The sequence below is a fragment of the Mus musculus genome, chromosome 3, assembly GCF_000001635.26.
Source record: "Mus musculus strain C57BL/6J chromosome 3, GRCm38.p6 C57BL/6J".
Taxonomy (NCBI): domain Eukaryota; kingdom Metazoa; phylum Chordata; class Mammalia; order Rodentia; family Muridae; genus Mus; species Mus musculus.
This window is the reverse complement of record NC_000069.6, coordinates 132,459,249-132,478,513: the sequence shown is the minus strand read 5'-3', so window position 1 is coordinate 132,478,513 and position 19,265 is coordinate 132,459,249.

Below are 19,265 nucleotides of genomic sequence, written 5' to 3'. Positions count from 1 at the left end.
ATATCTCTGAGGTTCACTGGCCAGATACTGTAAATATGGTGATAACCAGGCCAGGGGAAAATCCTGTCTCAAAAAAAAAAAATGAAAGACTCTATTTCAAGAGAAAGGTGAATGATATGTGAGAATTTACACCTGACATTGTCCTCTGGCCACCACATACATGTCCCCACCACACACACACACACACACACACACACACACACACACACACACACACAGCTTCTCTGGCAATATAGACTAGAGGTTTGAAAGGAAGTGGATGTGGAGGGATTATCATCTGAATGATTATGTACTCATACCTAACTACAAACTGTGATGGCAGAGATGGCTTTATGGTCTATAGCTTAAATGTGTGCAATTTATCATGACTCGTTATACCTCGGTAGGGCTATTTAATTTTTTAAATATATGGATACTTTAAGAGATATTTCTCATCTGAGTCCTTTTCCCCTTTCCACGCTGTGTGTTCCTTTCGGTGCTGCCTGGCGTAGGTGCTGGGAACCCAACTCCTGGCCTCTGCAGGAGGAGTAGGTGCTCTTAACAGCTGAGCCAATAGATGGCATTATGAGTCTTAAGAAAGCCTGCTGTATTACTAGTTTTTTGTATGCTTTTATTTTCTCTTGTTAGATTTTCACCAAAAGCCCTTTCTGAGTCCATTAATACCTGTGTGTCCAGTTTTGTTTTTTAGTCTGTTGATATAATTTTAGTCTTTTGATAGTGATATGATATCATTTCATTCAATTTTTAAATGTTAAACCAACTTTGCATCTCTAGAATAAAGTCACATGGTCCTGGGTATATATTTGTTAATATTTAATTAAAAAAATAGAATATAATGACATTATTTTCCCTCCCCACCATCTCTTTCATCCTTTTCATGTGCCCTCTCAAAATCATGATCTATTTTTTAAAATATTGTACTTAATTTGCTAATGTTTTGTAGAAGATGGTTCATAAGAAATTTATCTATACTTTTCTTTAATTACACAACTTTGTTTTGTTTTGATATTAGAGTAATTCTAGCCTCAATGATAAATTGATGAATATTGTGCTTCTGTGACTGTGAGATGTCTTAGAAAAATTGGTATGCTTTTTTTTCTTAAATATTTAGTATATAATTTACTAGAGAACAAATTTGGGGCTAGTGCTTTCCATTTTAAAATGGTTATTATTTAATGATGACTTTTAAAATTAATACTTAATGAACTTAGAAGACTATGAATTTCTTGTTGTGTGAGTTTTATTTCCTGTTCCGTGACCAAAAGCAACTATGAAAGAAAAAGATTTATTTCAGCTTTACACTTCCAGATCATAGTCTATTACTGAGGGAAGTCAGGACAGGAATTCAAACAGGAACGGAAGCACAAACTACAGGGAAATGGTGCCTTTTGTCTTCCCCCTGGCTCCAGCTCTGCTGGCTTTCTTAGATATCTCAAGCCCACCTGCCTAAGACTAGTGCTCCCCACAGTGGGATCACATTAAGAGTCAAACTGTGGGGCAGGCACACCACACCAATCATCAGTCAAGATAATCTCTCATCGCAAGGTCAAAGACTACTAGTCATCTCTGAACAATTCCTCAACTGAAGTTTGTTCTTCCCCGGTTACTCTATTTTCTATTAAAATGGAAAAAGATCAAAAAAGACAAAAAATGTCTTATTCAGCACATTGGATAGGTTTTGACAGATTATGTTTCTCAAGAAAGCCAGGCATGGTGGTGCACGCCTTTAATCCCAGCACTTGGGAGGCAGAGGCAGGCGGCTTTCTGAGTTCGAGGCCAACCTGGTCTACAAAGTGAGTCCCAGGACAGCCAGGGCTATAAAGAGAAACCCTGTCTCAAAAAACCAAAAAAAAAAAAAAAAAAAAAGGAAGAAAAAAAAGCAATAATCGGTTCATTTCTTTTATGTTGTCACCCTTGTGAGTATACCATGTATAATTTATCATACTGTTAATTGTGGATAGATCTCTCATAATGCCTAACCTCTAACCTCTGTTTCTGAGACTAGAAATCTATGTCTTCTCTTTTTTCTCAGCTTGAGTAGAAGTATCCATTGGACTGACCTTTTCAAAGAGACTGACCTTTTGTTTTCTGTATCGTTTCATCAAATTTCTATATTTTCTTCTTATTTATAATGCCATTGATTTCTTTTTTTCCCCCTTTCCATATGTGTGCTGTGAAATGCATTTGCTCTTTTCTTCCAGTTTCTTACGGCAGGGGTTAGATTTCTGAACTTACATCTGTGCTCAGTGCTATGCATCTACATTCCAGCACTGTTTTTGCTCTCCCACATGTTTTGAAGTTAAGGTTTTATTTCACTTTTACAGTATTCAATAATAATAATTATTATTATTTTAATAAAATAAATCAATAATTTATTGAAATAACATAATACAATTGATATTATTAATAATATTATTATTTATGTGTATGTCTGTGTGAGTGACTGTTGTGTGTGAGCTTGTGGAGATGAGAAAGGGCACTGGATTCCCTGGAATTGCAAATGATTGTGAGTCACCATGCGGGTGCTGGGAAGAGGATTCTGACCCTCTGCAAGAGAAGCAAGTGCTCTCAAGCACTGTGCGGTCTCTCCAGCACTATGTTTTTATGTTTATGTAGTTTAAGCTATTTTCAAATTTTTTATTTGGCCATTCATGATATGGAAGAATATTGTTTAATTTTCAACTATTCATGGATATCCAAGTATCTTTTGTCGTTTATTGGCAGTACGAGAGTAGACATTATTTGACATCCATGCTGTGAGACTTGTGAAGGTGTGTTTCATAGCCAAGGATTTCACAGTCTCTTGTAAATGAATATCGCATACTTGCTTGAGAAACATATGCATCTGCTGTTGCTGGACGATTATGTCTGGTTGTTAGATTGGTTGTTGATTTCAGTTATGTTCTTACAGATTGTTCTGCTTGCTGGATCTGTCCATTTCTGACAGGGAGGTGTTGAAATCTCCAACTACAATATGGATTCCTTCACTTTACCCTCTCAGTTCCATGAATTTTGTCTTACATAGTTGGATGCACAATTAAAAGTTATGCACGCACTACGGGTTATCTCTTCGTGGGAACTGACTCTATTATCAATATGTTGTACCCCCTTTTGTCTCTAGTAGCTTTCTTCTGGTCAATATTAGCATGGTACATATTTCTTTATGTTCAATCTATATTTATTTATGTACTATTTTGACTTCTGGGATTATAGCTATTTTAAAAATTAGTTTAATTTGTTATTATGTAGAAACTGTATATATTAGTGAAGCTCTGTGTGGTATATTTCAACACATGCATACAGCACACATTAGTTACATACAACTTCCCCTTTTCTGTGTCTCACTGTCCAATTTCTTGTAATTACCACTCTATGCATTCACTTTGACTTTATTTGGCTTTCACATATAAGAGAGAAAAATCTAATACTTGTCTTTCTATGTCATTATGTACTGAAGAAAGTATAGAATTAGCATTTACTTGGACAGTCTCCATCTTTTGATTGGTATATTTAGACCATAAGCATCCACAGCAGTTGCTGTAATTGCATTATTAACTTCCATATGTCACTGTTACTCTCAGCTCTTGTTCCTATTTTTCCTTCTATGCTTTTTTCTTCCTTTATGGTTTTCATTGTAATCGAGCTTGACGTATGGTTCCTCTTGCCCCCCATTTTCACTTAGCAGTGCAGTTGCATTTTGGAAATCATTTTCTTTTATTTTTAAATGGTTGTCCTAGGGTTTGTAAACCACACGCACGCTCATGGGCAGGGTATTACCTGACAAAATGCCATTCCTCTATCATATACCATCATCATTTGCTGTAATGGACTTATGGAGAATCATACATACATATGTACATACACACATACTTGTGAGGGCACATAATCTAAACATAAACACATATTCTTCAATGTATTTTGTTCTTATTGTTGTTGTTGTTGTTACTTGTTTTTTGAGACATGGCTTCTCTACATGGCCCTGGATGTCCTGGGACTCACTATGCAGATCAAACTGATTTAGAACTCACATGCCTCTGCCATAGTGCTGGGATTAATTGTGTGTGCCACCATTCCTGTCTTGTTATTATTTGGAACAAGCCATTTTTTCTTAGGGCTACTAAGAATAAGAAAAATAAAGCTATTTTTTAAACTTTCAGTTATATTGTTTTAATCCTTTTTATGTAAAAGCATTTTATTTATTTTTCTTTGATCTAGAACTTGTGTGCATGTATGTGTGTGTGTGTGTGTGTTGATGTTGGGGATCAAATGGAAGGCTTTGTGTACATTCATAAATGCACAACCACCCTCTATGTGTGACCTACTGGATGGACTTAGAGTTGCTTATCTGAGCATTGGCAGGATATTCTACTGGGAAAGAATGATACTCTTCCTCAAAGTGCCAATTTACTCTGGGGTAGTTTGAATAAAAATGGCTCATAAGCTCAATAGACAGAGGCACTATTATGAGGGGGGCATCTTTTTGGAGGAAGTGCGTCACTATAGTGTCTCTTCACAGCACTAGAAGCTAAGACAGACCCTGAGAGATGCCAAACCCCCAAAAGAAGTGCAGGGACTCATAGACCCTCATCCATTATGAGATCTCTACATGATAGGTAGCCACACCTTCAGTGAATTTATAAATGCTATGTCATGTCTTGAAGACATCTCTTTGCTGTACACCTCCGCATTATTTCCACTCTCACTTCTGTGATAGTCTTTGAGCCTTAGAGAAGGTGATACAAATAGTCTAGAGCTCAGCCCCACCTATAGCAATTTGACCAGTTTCTGCATAAGAGAACTTAGACTATTTTTTTTTTTGTAAAGAAAGTCTGCTTTATCTGAAGTTTTGTTTTCTGAGAACATAAGTCTCCTTAATTTCTTTTTCTCAATTAATTAATTAGTTAATTAATTCACTTTATATCAGATAACCAACCCCCATTTCACCTCACACAGTCCCCCTCACTCCATTTCTCTTCTTCTCTGAGAGGGTGGAGGACCTCCCTGGGTATTCCCCAACCCTGGGACATCAAGTCTCTACAGGGCTAGGTGCATCCCCTCCCACTGCAACCAGGCAAAGCAGCCCAGTTAGAGAAACAGACTCCATAGAGGGGCAGCAGATTTAAGGACAGGCACTGCTCCCTTTGTTGGGGGACATTCACAAGGATGAAACTGTAAGTTTGCTGCGTATATGTGGGGGAAGGGAGGGTAATGTCCATCCCATACTATCTCTTTTATTGGTGGTTCAGTCATTGGGAGCCCCAAAGAGTCCAGGTTAGTTGACTTTGTTGGTATTCCTGTGGATTTCCTATCTTTTGGGTCCTGAGCTCCATCCAATGTTTGACTGTGGGTCTCTGAATCTGTTTCTGTCAGCTGCTGTGTAGAGTTTCTGAGAAAACAGTTATGCTAGGCTCCCATCTGCAAGCATAATAGAATATCATTAATAGTGCCAGGGATAGGTGCTTGTCCATGGGATAGGTTTCAAGTTGGACCAGTTATTGCTTGGCCATTTCCTTAGTCTCTGCTCCATCTTTGTCCCTGCATTTCTTGTAGACAAGACAAATTAGGGATGGAAGTTTTGTGGGTTGGTTGGTGTCCTTATCCCTCCACTAGAGATCCTGCCTGGCTATAGAAGGTGGCCTCTTCAGGTTCAATATCACCACTGCTATGAGTCTCAGCTAAGGTTACTCCCATAGACTCTTAGGTGCCTCACCTATCCCAGGTCTATGAGACATCCTAGAGATGTCCACCTGCCCCCCCACCAGCTGCAGATTTCCATTCATTCTTTTAGTCTTCTGGCCCACTCTCCTGTCTCTACCTACACCTGATCCAGAAAACCTTTCCGCCATTCCCCTCCTATCCATTTCCCTTCCTCCATATGCCTTCTATGACTGACTATTTTATTCCCCCTTCTAATTGAGATTCAAGCATCCTCAATTAGGCCTTCCTTCTTGTTTAGCTTCTTTGGGTCTGTGGAATAAATTCTGTTTCACAGAATATAGACCGGGAGTGGGAGAGTAAATCTTCCCTGAGATGAGTGCCATTGTTAAGTTTTAGTACCAGTGGTCAGCCCAGAAAACACACACATATAAACAACACTAAATGGACTCAGCAAGTTGTCTATATCTGTGTGTGTGTGTGTGTGTGTGTGTATGTTTATCAATTAATGAGAGACATGAATTTAAGAGGAAGGGACATGGGGGAATTTAGAGGGAAGACAGGAAAAGGTGAAATAATGTAATTATAGATTTATTTTATAAAGTTAGAAAAGTATATGTACATGACATCTCTTGTAGTTTTGCCATACTTCTTGGAGGTCTGGCCATCAACTCGCTACTTTTTGTCATAGTAATTTTTTCTCTCTAATCTTCAATTTAAAGTTTCTATTAACATATTTTCAAGCTCAAGATAATTGATCACTTATGTACAGTGTTCTTTTAAAATTCTTATTTTTTTCTACCATACCTGAATGTTGATTATTTTCCTCATCATCCTTTTTTAAATGTCCTTTCCCCTCCCCGATTTCCTTCTCAACAAAACCATATACAGTGTGCTCATGAGCCCATGGAAAGAAAATATTCATTTCTATTACAGTGTTTTGATCCATAGAATTTCTTACTGTGTGTGTGTGTGTGTGTGTGTGTGTGTGTGTGTGTTTGTGTGTGTCTCTGTGTATGTCCATGTCTGTGTGTGTGTTGTGATGAGGACTTGAATTTAGGCTTGTGAGGTAAGTGCTTGATCAACTGAGTCACCCCCAACACCCCTTTTTGTTTACTCTTAGAATGCCTTGGAACTTTTTCTTTAAAGGAAATTGTAGCAAACGGGTCTTCAGTGATGTGACATAGCATGGTGGAGACAGAGACCATTCTGTAGTTTTCTAGTGTTAAGGTGTTAGTCTGTTAGTGCGCCTTTGCCATAGGCGTTACACTTGAGAAGCACTTCTGAGTTTTGTCCTGGCTCAGGGAACCTTAAAGCACCTTCATTGTTTGAACAGTTGTTGTCTTTCCCTTAACAGCATGAGTGCCTGCAATCATGACCTTGGCCTGAGAGGGAGTAAAAGGCAGGAATGTCGGGGGGGGGGGGGGGGTGTAGATCTCAGGTCTATGTGAGCACAACAAAAACTGATTCTCAGAAGGCAGGCTTCTTGAACAGCTCCTTTAAGTTGCAGGGAGCAAAGGTTTATTTAAACCTTGGTGGAATGAGAGGAAGCTGTGGGGTGAGTGGGGGCATCATTGGTCCCCGGCCAGAGTGCTAGGGATGCCTCATTTGCATAAAGAGGAGTTCCAGGTGCGTCTGGACTTGACCTTATAAGGAGAAAGGGAGTTTAACATGGCTACCAGCTCCCTAAGACCTTCTCTGGTAGGGCAAAGCTGCAGGCCGGGAGTTTGGGGTAGGGGGAAGATTCTATTCCTGCTGATCTCAGGACAAGATTTCTGGAGTTTGGACATGCCTTCATCGGACTCTTGCTCCAGGCCTGCTCCCCAGGGCTCTACTCCCTAGCCACACAGGTTGTGTTGTTTCTTACAGGATATCTACATTTGCCAGTAGTGTCTTTCTGTGTTCTCTAGGACTGACTGTCCTGGAGCTTGTCTCGTCTGTCACTGATGTGCAGTTCTTATCCCACTCTGGGAACTTTTCTCACCTATAAGCATCGCTCAGTGCTCAGCTGAATATGCAATCCCCAGAGTTCTCTAATCCTTTCCAGTCTGATCAACCTCTGTTAACCATGGTGGTTTTGACTTCCCTGAGTTTCTTTTTTAACATGTCTTTGTTTATATTTGTGTATTTGTTTATATGTGCACTAAATGGGTGCAATGTCTGTGGAGGCCAGATGATAGCGTCAGAGCCCCTGGAACAGGGGTTACAGACAATTGTTAATTATCATGTGAATGCAGGGAACCAGATTCAGATTCTCTGCAAGGACAGCAGATTCTTTTAAACCACAGAGCAATCCCTTTATTCCCAGATTCCTTGAGTTTATAACGTCATCTCCTCTCCTCACAGAGACTTCTGGCTGCCTGAATTTCTGCTTGCTCCACTTCAGTCTGAAGACTCAAGGCAACGTTCTGTGGTACTTACACGCTACTATCATTTTTTTTTTTAAACCACTCTTATATTTACCTTCCTTTTCCAGTGCATAATTGGACATGGTAGGAGAAGGGAAAACGGCATTTTGATGAGTGTGAACCTTTTTGGCAGGCTTACTTTGTGACCCCCTTGCCGGGGTGATTCAGAGCATTAGAGTGATGGTGAGCGAAGGCATAGCACCAGGCACAGCTGAGAGCTCCCGTCCTGATGCACAGGTGGAGGCAGGGAGCAAAAGTTCTTTTTTATTTTATTTTATTTTATTTTATTTTATTTTATTTTATTTTTTTATTACATATTTTCCTCAATTACATTTCCAATGCTATCCCAAAAGTCCCCCCCTCCACGATTGCTTTCTACAGTTTAGTTGTCTAAAGTAGGGTTACACTAGTAATACTGTTCTTCAAAATTGGCCAAATTTTCTTATTTATTTTTAGCAAACCATCTTTTTAGCTTAACTGGTCAGCCGGCACCCAGTTTCAGGACACCCAGAGTTATAGAGAGAAGAAAAGGATTCATTTTAAAATAAATCTTTCATGGAAAATTAGGGTGTGCATCCTGTCAGGCTAGACCATACGGAGTCCCCTCTTCTTTCCTCCACGTGCATCACCGTGGATTTACCTTCTGGGTTAGTTGAGATTTGTCACTATTCGACACAGACAACTTAAAAAACAATCACAGGGTGATGCACAGTGGCTCAGTTCTGGTGCTGTTCATCTCACATTAGTGGCAAAAAGCAGGGGTGAGAGTTCAGGTAGGAGAAAACAATGGATTCCATTTCAAGCCAGGAGCAGAGAGAATGGTAGCTTTTAGGCCCTTCTGATGCCCCGTGTCCATCACACAACAAAACCCTTCTGAGGATCAGTGTCTCATCATCATGCATATTTCAAAGACACTCCCACATAGATAGCAGCAGAGTTTAAATAATCACCATGTTATAATAATAATAATAATAATAATAATAATAATAATAATAATAATCATGTTATTAAGGTGACTTTAATTATCTTTTACTCGATGGCAGGCATTTTAAAGTATATTAAGTAAAAAGGGAAAACGAGGCATGGTGGGAAGAAAGAAAATTGAATTCTTGGGACTCACAGCAGGTGAAGGAAGTGAGAATTTAGCATTTCGGTTTGAACAAGGAGTAAATACCCTCATACAGCAGCCATGTTGGATGTGAGTGGAGGAAGGCAGGAAGAATCAAATGGAGGAAGTAAGGGAATGCTGGACTACATTTGGACAAGAAATACTTCCTGAACTTGTTAAGCACTGAGAACTCAAATATATGGTATTTTTCCCCCCTGTGTTTGAAAATTATGATGAATTGGCAGGCTGGTGTCTGTAGCTCCATTGTGTGAGAGGCTAAGACAAGAGACTAGTCATGAGCTTTAGGTGAGGGGAGGCCTCATAGTGAACTCTTGGATAGCATTGGGCTACAGGAAAACATGTACATACACACAAAACAAAAATTAGGATGTTTACTTATTCATTAGTACACTGTTAATTCTGACACTATTATGGTTTCTGTTGGTTAAAAGTCAGGGAGAATGGAGAAAGGAGGCTGTATTTATTCTCTGAGAGGAGATGGTGTATCTACTTGATACAGATACTTGATAAGTCACTGGAGAAGAGGAAGTCCCAAACGACAAAATGTCTCCATATACAATTGGGCTGTATGGCGTTTTCTTTTTTTTTTTTTTTTTTTTATAAAGGAAAACAGTTTAATTGAGGCATACAGTTTTTTTTTTCCATTTTTTATTAGGTATTTAGCTCATTTACGTTTCCAATGCTATACCAAAAGTCCCCCATATCCACCCACCCCCACTCCCCTGCCCACCCACTCCCCCGTTTTGGCCCTGGTGTTCCCCTGTACTGGGGCATATAAAGTTTGCAAGTCCAATGGGCCTCTCTTTCCGTTTTCTTAATTAGTATTTAATGGGAGGGCCTGGTTCATTTTGTGTGGTGCTATCCCTGAGTCTCAAATGAAAGCAGGTTGATCAAGCCATGTGAAACAAGACAGTAAGCAATACTCCTCCATGGTCTCTGCATTAGCTCCGGCTTCCAGGCTTCTACCTTGCTTATGTTCCTTGTCCTGACTTCCTTTGATGATGAACAGTGATTGGACATGTCAGCCAAATAAGTCCTTTCCTCTCCAAGTTGCTTTGGTCATGATGTTTCATCAAAGCAATAGAAATCTTAACTAAGGCATGGTGGGACAAATCCCTAAAAGGGATCCAACATGTAGACAATACAACGATGAATTTGCAAGAGTAAATCTACATTACACTTTAGGAGAAAACCATGGCAGTGCATCCTTTACTAGCCTGTCTCCAAATTTAAAGGAAATCATGGATTTTACATGTTGGAGAAAAGTGATCAGTCTTAGGTAGTTCATATAACTTTGTTAGTGCCCCAATCTCTTATCAGCTGAAATATAAGCAGCGATGAACTTATTATGGAAGATGATTTTTAAGAAATAGTGTAATGCATTGGTTATTTCTGGCATAATGCCAAGGGCTGAATAGATGGTGGGAATATAATTTTTATAAGTAAGGATCTAGGAATGGAAACTAAATGAGAAACACAGCATTCCTAATACCAAGGATATTTTCTTAGGATTCTTCAAGACATTGAAGAAAGTACTTATAAAAACCTTTATGTATGTAAGATGTTTGATATTTAGGTCAATTAACATGTTAAAATGATTATTTTAAAGTAAATTGCATAATGAAATATACACTATTCACGATGTTCCTTTCTAAGTTGTAGTAGGTGAAAGTCCACTGAAGTCATCCCCAGTGGCTTCTCATTCATGATGGCAGAACTCACTAAGCTAAGCCTCTTATAGAAGACAGATGTGGAATACGGACAAAGCAAGAAAGCAAAACAAACAAATGCTCCAAGAGTATGCATCGCAATAGAGGCAACTGCGGCTCGAATTATCAAGACTACAAAAAGAGGGAGCAAGAAGGAAGTGAATTCTACAGCTCTCAGTGTAGGACATGGATTTCTAGACAAACACATACCAATTGTGTGTTTGTCCAACATGGATGAAGAGAAAAGTACTGGAGTTTCCTAAACTTCAGTTTAGGAATGCCAAGAAAACCAAGAACAACTGTTTAAGATCTTGAAGATAAGTGAATTTTAGAATAATATATAATTTTCTATCAAAGCAATTCTTGGCTCTACTAAATGTAGAAGTATAGGGAGAGAAATGAGGGTTAGGATTTTTTCAAGAAAGCAGGACCATATTTCTGAAATAACTAGAGTCTGCGAGTAACTAATACCTAAGAGAAACCTTGTGGTATTTACAAATGAAAATAGACACACCTCAAGTAGATCTGGGAGATTTGTTATTATCTGGACACTGAGAGAAAGTAGAGGCTTATCCAGAATATAGATGATTGTGTATATTAGGGTGGTTTGAATATGCTCAGCCCAGAGGGTGGTACTATTTGAAGGTTTGGCCTTGCTGGAGTTGGTGTGGCCTTGTTGGAGGAAGTGTGTCACTGTGGGGTGGGTTTGAGAGAGCTTTCTCCTAGAGAATGTGAATCTTCTATTTGCCTTCAGAACAAGATGGTGAACTCAGCTCCTGCAGCACCATGCCTGTCTGCGCGCTGCCATGCTTCCTGCAGCACCATGCCTGTCTGCGCGCTGCCATGCTTCCTGCAGCACCACGCCTGTCTGCGTGCTGCCATGCTTCCTGCCATGATAATGGGCTGAACCTCTGAACCTGTAAGCCATCCCCAATTAAATGTTGTTCTTTATAAGAGTTACCTTGGTCATGGTGTCTCTTCACAGCAATGGACACCATATCTAAAACATACATTCATGACTTATGGTCTATATAAATGTATAGAGTGTGATATCTAGTGTATATATAGAATGGCATGTAGTATTCAATATCAATTTATTAGACATGCCATAAAACAGTATCAAGTGACTAAGAATTAAAACTAGTCATTAATAAGAGATATATAGATAATCCACATATTGAATTTATAAGAGATGGATTTAAAATATTTACAATTAATTTTAAAGAAACATCATGGAACTAGATTTAAAAAAAAAAAATATTAAAGGAAAGAATTACCTAGCACTGAAAGGAACAGAGACAAGATTAAAAGTCTGATTGCTAGACTTAGCAGCATAGTGTATACAGCAGAAGGGAGAATTTCTCAACTAGATTATAAATAAACTAGAAACAAAGCAAAACAAACCTCCTCCAGATTAACTAAAAAAGATACTGAGAACTATATAAAATATAGAAAAGAGATATTCTACACACAGTTAAATACATATATGTAATTGGAGATAGAAACGTGAAATACAATATCCCAAGAGGACTAATATTTGAGAATTTATTAAGTGACATAATCAGAATTTTCAAAGCTCAGTTCACAAAAGCCAAATCTAAAGGAAAATTTCAATATCAGATAAATACAAGCACATATTAATTTAGGAAAGGACAGTACCTTAGCAGAAACAGTATGAAGCTCTAGTAATGTTGATATGTTTAGTTAAGAAGAAATGCTTAGTTTTCTAAATTTAGTGAAAATACCACTCAAAATTGAAGATGAGGGGGTGCTTATAAAGTTCTACAAATTTTAATTACCCTGATGGTTGTTGCTGTCCCAGGGAGACCGGTTCTGGTCAGGATAAGACCTACTGATGACTGGAGAGTTCCACAACTCCTGAGAGCTTCAGATAAAACTGAAGACTCAGGATGGAGATAGGATTTCACTCTTGTGTAGCCTCAACAGCTCCAGTAGTAACTGAAGAACCAGGCTGGGGACCAGATCTGATTCTGGGCAGGACCAGCTAGAGTTTAACACAGCCTAGGGAAAACTTTACACCCAGGAAGGAGGCCTACATTTACACAAGACAATTCCTGAGTCTCAGAGGAAGACTTGAGATAGAACATTTGGTCTTAACCACCAGTCTCACAGAAGGAAAGGACAGCTCAACACTTCTCCACTCAATCCTCCACTGATTACAGCAAATGCCACCAGTGAAGAAAAATAGGCAACTAGAATTAAAAAGAAAATGCAAAAGAAAGTAAGAAAGACCAAACCAAAAAACTAAACCAACTAAAGACCTAGCATCACGTGTGATAATCGAAGCACAGAAACAGAAACAACACAAAAAAAACAAGACTACATGTCTCTCCAACACATATTAGTAATACCTCACTAATTGTACCTAATAAAAATGACTTAAAGAACTCCAGACAAAGGATCAATAAGGGTGATTAAAACATATGAGCAAACTTCAAGAGATGAATGAAGTGAGGAGGAAATAAATCCAGGATATGAAAATAGATATAGAGTTGAAGAAGACACAGGGTAAAATGACATTGGGAAAGAAAACGTTAATAAGCCTAATGCAAACCTCACTGAAAGTCTCACATGTCATTTAACAGCTTAAGGCATTTTCTCATTTTTACCCTTTTATTTTTATGTTGGTGTTTTAAAAGGTTTAAATTCTAAATATTCTTAAATGCTTTGAACTGTTAAATCAAATGTGATGCATCAAAAACTGTAGAGATGAAATATTTGGTGATATACATACATACAAACACACACATACACACACACACACACACACACACACACACACACACACACACACATATATATATATATAATTGTTTTATAATTAGGTGATCTGATGTTCCTTTCTGGCCTCCAGGCATACATGTGGTACACATGCATACATGTAGGCAATACACTCTCATGTATTAAATAAAGGAAAGGAAAGGAAAGGAAAGAAAGAAGAAAGTGAAAACAAAGTCAGAAAAATCATAAAATAGAGAGCAGGGATGGAGCTCAGTGGTAGAGTGTTTGCCTACTGTGTGTGAGGTCCTGGGTTTGTTTTCCCCCAAATATTCATAATTTAATATGCACACATGTACGCATGCTCATTATGAAGGAAATGAGCACAGGCAAAGAGAAAGCATCACGAATAGCTCTGCCTAACTGCTCACGACCTGTCTTCTTTGTGTCTGTCCAACCCGGACAGCAGACAAATGATTGAAGAAGCAACTGAGGAAATGACCTCGGCCTCATCCAGGATCTGACTACATACGCTTGAAAAATTGGAACAAAAGCTTCCCAGCTGAGCTCAGCCAGTTCCCAGATTCATCAGGAAAAGAAACAGTTATTATTAAGTTACCGTTTCAGGGTGGTTTGTATACAGAAACATAGAACAGAACCAGTTAAAAGAGATAATACTATATAATTGTAAATTCCCCTAAGTTGACTCACATATTTAAAACAATGCCAATAAAACCCTTTCAAGATACTTTGAGGAAAATTGGTGAAGCAATTCTAAAGTGCAAGTTGAATTACACTGAGTAGAAAAAAGAACATAAATAAATAAATGAAATGCAGAAGACAAGACTATCCAAGGAAAAATTAAGATGAAGAACAAAATTTAAAACTGAATTTCTAAATAAAAATATTTATTTTAAAATTATGGCAATCAAGACATTGTATAACTAAGAATAAATATGGAACAGGGAGTATAGAAACAGATCCATCTAAACATCTGCTTTACAATAATAACCGTGTCAACACAAAACAACAGACTCAATGTTATGAGAGATTATCAGCATGCTTGTAGGAATAGGCATTAAATTCTTAAGGATTACACGAATCAGCAAAGGAAAAGCATGAGAGAACATGGCATATTAGACCTTGCTAAAATGATCACTTGGTGGTCACAAATAATGCTGTTAAGAGCACGAAAGTCATGGATTTAAGAATGCACATACGTATACATGACAATAGGTTTACTTCCTTTATGTATATGACTGTTCCTTAAATCAGTATTAGAAAAGATATAAGATCCAGAACACTCATTGTATGATTCAGGATATCACACTAGAAATGACTCAAGTGTTGAACAAAACTAGAACATACCACAATATATTCCCTGCCACAGTGCAATACTACGGTGAAAGATAATTTGTGGACATGTAACAGCAAAGATAAATTCTATTAATTCTGTTCAAAATAAAATGCCAATGCAAGCATTCCTATTTAATTGGTGTGGGCCACAAATGAGGTGCAGGATTCAGGTTCTGGCAACAGGGGTGCAAGGTTTAGTTTCTAATGATGTTGGGTTGTTTGTTTGTTTGTTTGTTTGTTTCATTTTTGTTGTTGTTTTTAATGAAATAGCAGACACACAGGTGTGATCACTTTATAGAAATGTGTGCATGTGTATATTTTGAACTTGTATAATTTTAGAGTATATGTGTATGTTACACTTCAATAAAGAAAGCAAATCTAGTTTGGCAATAATGGTTCTGAGGCTTGCCAAAGGGGTCATTTTGGAAGTAAACTTTCCAGTTTTTAAAACAGGAGAGTGAAAAAAGTTTCCATAATTAGTTCTTCCAGAGAAGGATCAGGTTATATACACTGTTTATGTGGTTTTTTTTCTACTTATAAGACCATTTTGGGAAGTCCTGGTGATTTATATTTGAATAGATGATTCATCACATAAATGGTCTATTTTAGTTTCAGAGTGGCAAAATAAATCAAATACTGTAGCTAAGAAAGTCACAGAGAGATCTCAAGTGACACAGTAACTGCTAAATGGTGGCTTCATTAATTAGTGCATGCTTGGGCACTGTCTGTATAGCCATGAGAAAAATTATCCACTCTGGGTGTTTTTAGGTCCCACAAGGATAACTGGGTTGTCATTCAGGGCCCATTGTTTTTTTCAGTCCCTCTCAAAGTCCTTTCTGAAAGTCAACCCCCGTGTGAAAGAAGCCAGGAGCCATGAGCACGCTCGTCACAATTACTTTAGGCAGTAAAGAGTTCCATCCAAAAGAAATTTATTAAGATTCCCAACACAGGATTTACAACAGGGAGAAACCCATGCCATGAGTTTATTGTCCATGGAGAAACCCCCAGGCATGAGTTGACCTGAAGATCATCTCTCAGACTCCTCATCTTATATAGCTATCAGGATTCAAGGTCGTTTAAAAAAAGTATTGTATTCACACAGTTTCTAACATCCATTTCATCGATGTCCAGTGTTATATCATGTGGTCAAAGAAAGTACTTGATATGATTTTAGACTTTTTGAGTTGCTAAGCCTTGTTTTACAGTATTTATTTATTTATTTATTTATTTATTTATCAAATTGACAGAAATTTGAGTCACTTGGCAAAGGGGAATTTCCTCCATCAGGTTGGTCTGTGGTCATGTTTGTGGGACATTTTCTTGATCAGTGATTGATATGGGAAAGCCCATTCCATGGTGCGTGGTGTCACTCCTGGGAAGGTGGCCCTGGCTTGTATAAGCAAGCAAACTACACAGGCCCGGAGAGAAATCCAGTATTCCTTCCTGTGTCATGTGCCCCTTCATGGACCTCCAGTTTCCTGTCCTCAGGCCATGCTCTGTCTTCCCTGGATTATTGTCACCTGTTAGATGAAATAAGTCCTATCTTTCCCCAAGTTGCATTCGGTCAATGTTGTATCATATCAACAGAAAGCAAGACAGGACATGGTATGTTGCTGTACTGGACCAGACCATGTTATTTTGAGGGAGAATTGCAAAGGATTTTGGAGCTTCAGGCTGCAAAAGCCATTGGGTGTTCTGAGTTTAATGAGATATTGTGGAGACTTCGAAGTTGATGCTGAAATCAATGCAGCCTGTGCACTGATGGATAAAATGTTTGTCTCTTAGGTGGTTTAGTTAGCTCCATTCAGCCTATAATATAACTTGCCTGCAGTATTTCTTTGATCATTTCTTATCTGAATGACAAAAGTGACATATCAACACTGCCAATTATTATAGATCTGGGGGTTACCACTGCCTTTACATCTAATCGTGTTTGCCTTATATAGTTATGTTGGGTGCATATATTTTTACAGTTGCTCTTCACTATTGTTGAACCAATCACTTTAATAAGATACAGTTATCTTCTCTATTTTCCTTCATTGAATTTGATCACCTTATTTTATATTCATCTTCTTTGCCTCTGATTATAGTTTATGACTTACTCTATTTTATCTGCTTTAATTGCTCCTGGGTGTTTTATTGCTGTTGTTGTTGCTGCTGCTGTTGTTGAATCTCTGTTTCTCCATGCTTTGTGTATGTGTGTGTGTATGCGTGCGTGTGTGTGTGTGTGTGTGTGTGTGTGTGTGTGTGTGTGTGTGTGTGTGCAAGTACATGCATGTGTAGAGGCCAGTGTGTGGTATTTGCTGTCTTTTTCTATCCTTTTTTTCTCATGATTTTGATATAGGGTCCATCACTGAACCATGAAATCACCATTTATCTACCTATTTGACCATTTGAATCGTCAATATCTTTCTGAGTCAGTCTCCAGGTTTTAGAGTTTACAGGCACATGATATAATGTCTGATTCTCAGTGAATGCTGGAGATACAAACTCAGGTCCTATGCATGATGCAATCCCCATCTTGGATTTCTTTTCTGTTTTTTATTTGTATTTATTTATTTTTTTACATTAGCTATTGTATGTTTCTACCATTAAAATGCTTTTTCTCCAAGCCAGTATCTCACTGGATCTGCTTTTTCCCCCCATCCAACCCTTCTGCAGTGGTTTGAATAGGAATGAATGACTCATAGGCTCATGTGTTTGGATGCTTGACCCATAGGGAGTAGCATTAGCTGGAGGTGTGGCTTTGCTGGAGGAAGGTTATCATTGTGCAGGCAGGCTTTGGGGTCTTATATGTTCAAGCAAGGCCGAATGTGGCAGTCTCCTTTGTCTACTGGCAGATCAAGATGTAGAAGTCTCAGCTCCTTCTCCAGCACCATGTCTGCCTGAAACTGCCATGCTTCCCACCATGAAATAAACCTCGGAAGCTGTAAGCCAGTTCCAATGAAATGTTTTCCTTTATAAGAGTTGCCACTGTCATGGTGTCTCTCCTCAGCAAATAGAAATCCAAACTGAGGCATCCTCTAAATCTTTTAGTTAGAGATTCAGTTGACTAGTATTCAAAATTATTATTTATAAGTTATAATCCTGTACAGATTTTATTATATGCAAGCTTTGTATATCTTTCTTTTTATTTTCATATATTGATAGTTTTCAGTACCAATAAATCAGAATTTTTCTATTTTACATATTTTATTTATTTTTTCTATTATCAAGTTTTATAGTTTTGTATGTGTTTTTTATGGCAGTTAATAATGATTAATGTTCATTTTCTTTCAGTATACGATTTTCTAAAGTATTCCTGTCAACTAGTTAGTCTCTTGGATTTTTCTTGTCTCTTCATTTCTGAAAGATAATTTTATTGAATAAAACAGTCTTGGTTGCAGTTTTCCTTCTTCAGAGCCTGGAGTGCATCAGTCCAGTCAATTCGACCTTTGTTTCTGATGAGAAATAGAATGTCAGTGTACTGAGAATCTTATTTGTGATTTGAAAAGTTTGTTGTTTCCAGAGTCATTCATCTTGAATTTTTATTATACTGTGTCTTGGAAAGAATTTTTTGTTTTTCTTTTCTTCACTTACCTTTGATTCCTTTACAATTATTTGCCATAATGTACATGTTTTTCAATATTTATTCCTTTTCAGTTATTATTGAATAGGTTTATGCCTTCTTCTAGTGAAACAGTTATAAGCTAATATAAAAAGTTATAATATAGGCCTTTGTCATCCCAAAGATGTCTTGTAATTATCATAGGCTTTCTTCATTTTACTTTTAAACTCTTTAGTTTCTCACTGGATTGTTTCAGCAGATTTGATTTTAAGTTCAAAATTTTTTTTTCTAATTGATCTAGTCAGTTATCAAAGCTCTTAAGAGCATTTTTAAATTCTATTTATTAAATGTTTTAGTTATTCAATCTCTGTTTGGGTGTTTTTATTTTATTATCTCTGTCTTGGCTAATTTTTTATTCAGATCATCAGCCATATCCTCAGATTTACTGCATAGCCTGTATTTCTTGGTTTTTTGTTTGTTTGTTTTTTGTTGATTCTTTAACTCTTTGCGGTAGTTATTTATGCTCTTGTGATACCATGCTACCTTGATTTTCCAATGTTCCTATGTCCCTGCATTGCCATTTTATAACTGGTAGATCAGTCAGCTACATAAATTTACAAAGTATGTTTTGCAGTTAAAGACTTGTCCCTGGTGATGTGTTTTAGGGTATCAGTTGACTGGGTTACAGATGAGGCATAATAGCATACCGCACATGTAAATTC